A 2,271-nucleotide genomic window follows, 5' to 3' on the forward strand; every position below is an offset into this window, starting at 1 on the left:
AAACATTGAAGATTTGGGAGCAGTTTACAGCTGAAGAGTGAGCAAAATTGCCAGTAGAAAGGTACAGAAAGGTGAGCTTCAGGGAGGGCTACAAGAAGCATTTGCCGGTAGTTATGCTGAACAAAGGCTGTGCAACCAAGTACTAGTAATGGGTGATAATAATTCTGTCAGTGCCATTTGTTTTTATTTTCTAAAATGTGCTACACAGCCATTGCAAATTGTAGATCCCCCCCCCCAAAAAAAATAACCAGGTGTGGAGACAAATGTATTTTCAATTTCAACTTATTTAGACAGAATTATGAATTATTCAGAAAAGTGCAAGGGTACCAATATATTAGGCCACAAAATGTTCATCCTGTCTGCTGGTTGTTTCAAATGAGCGCAACTTGTCAAGACAACTTTTCATGATAGAACAAAACATGAGAAAAGTGCCTAGTGCCTTCAGAAAGTATTCACATCCCTATACTTTTTCCACAGTTTGTCGTGTTAAAGCCTGCATTTAAAATGGACTAAATTGAGGTTTTGTGTCACCGGTCTACACACAATACCCCATAATGTCAAAGTGTAATTATATTTTAGAAAGGTTGACAAAAAATATATATATGAAAAGCTGAAATGTCTTGTCTTGAGTAAGTGTTCAACCCCTTTATGACAAGCCTAAATTTGTTAAGGTGTAAAAATGTGCTTAACAAGTTACATTACATGCACTCTCTCTGTGTTCAATAATAGGGTTTAACATGGTTTTTGAATGACTACCTCATCTCTACCTCAACATGCAATTATCTGTAAGATCCCTCAGTAGAGCAGTGAATTTCAAACACAGATTCAACCACAAAGATCAGGGAGGTTTTCCAATGACTCACAAATAGCACCTATTTGTAGATTGGTCTCAAAAAATGTTTACCCCCAAAAATTCATGAAATATATATCTCTTTGAGCATGGTGAAGTTCACTGGAGGCTGCTGAGGGGAGGACGGCTCATAATAATGTCTGGAATGGAGCCAATGGAATGGGATCAAACACATGGCAACCATGTGCCTGATGCATTTGATACCATTCCCCCTATTCCGCTCCGACCATTACCACGAGCACGTCCTCCTCATTTAAGGTGCCACCAACCTCCTGTGGTGAAGTTATTAACACACCAGCCAAAATGTCATTAATACACCCAGTCATAACAAAGATACAGGCGTCCTTCCTAACTCAGTTCCCGGAGAGGAAGGAAACCGTTCAGGGATTACACCATGAGACCAATGGTGACTTTAAAACAGTTTAATGGATGTTTCAATAACATTGTAGTTATTCCACAATACTAACCTAAAATGACAGAGTGGAAAGAAGGAAGCCTGCACAGAATAAAATATTCCAAAACATGCAAAAGGCCCTGAAGTAAAAATTGAAAAAATGTGGCAAAGAAATGAACTTCATGTCCTAAATAGAAAGCGTTACGTTTGGGTCAAATCCAACACAACATCACTTAGTACCACTCTTCATATTTTCAAGCATTGTTATCAGCAAGGAATAGGGAGTGTTTTGGAGGATAAAAAGAAACAGAATAGACCTAAGCAGTCAAAATCCCAGAGGAAAACCTGGTTCAGTCTGCTTTCCACCAGACATTGGGAGACAAATTCACCTTTCAGCCAGACAATAACCTAAAACACAAGCCCAAACATACACACAGGTTTCTTACCAAGACAGCATTGAATGTTCATGAGTGGCCTAGCTTTATTTTTGACTTAAATCCACTACAAAATCTATGTGAAGACTTGAACATGGCTGTCTAGCAATGATCAACAGCCAACTTGACAGAGCTTGAAGAATTCAAAAAATAATTAAATGTGCAAATATTGTATTTATGTAATCGCTGCCAAAGGTGATTCTAACATGTATTGACTCAGGGGTTTGAATACTTATGTAAAAACATGTTTTCACTTTGTCATTACAGGGTATTGCGTTTTTTTATTTAAATCCATTTTAAATTCAGGCTGCAACACAAAATGTGGAATAAGTCAAAAGGTATGAATACTTTGAAGGCACTGTATATTACAAATAGTACAAATGGATTATTGTACACAAATATGTATTAAGGTATTTACTATACAACTTTGTTGTGGAACCAGTACATTTTCAATCCTGGTCAACCACACCACAGGCACCTCTGAAGAATAAAATGCTGTCAAACAATCAGTCAGGTAGTCCCACAAGGAAGTGAAATGTGCTTTTTGCTAAATTCCAGTCACACGCCCATTTTGTTCACATGAATTGATACAG

General features: G+C 37.6%; 1 protein-coding gene across 2 annotated transcripts in view; it reads right to left on the minus strand.

Annotated features, from left to right (window-relative positions):
- Positions 1-1,460: 1,460 nt before the first annotated feature.
- The window catches only part of LOC109894140 (GTP-binding nuclear protein Ran-like), a 12,000-nt gene continuing 11,189 nt past the window's right edge, over positions 1,461-2,271 (minus strand). For both annotated transcript variants that reach the window (XM_020487378.2, XM_020487379.2), the window contains exon 7: positions 1,461-2,271. This exon is cut by the window's right edge and continues 351 nt beyond it. The gene's annotated coding sequence lies outside the window, so the exon portion shown is untranslated.

Source organism: Oncorhynchus kisutch, linkage group LG7, assembly GCF_002021735.2.
Source record: "Oncorhynchus kisutch isolate 150728-3 linkage group LG7, Okis_V2, whole genome shotgun sequence".
In the NCBI taxonomy this organism is placed as follows: Eukaryota; Metazoa; Chordata; class Actinopteri; order Salmoniformes; family Salmonidae; genus Oncorhynchus; species Oncorhynchus kisutch.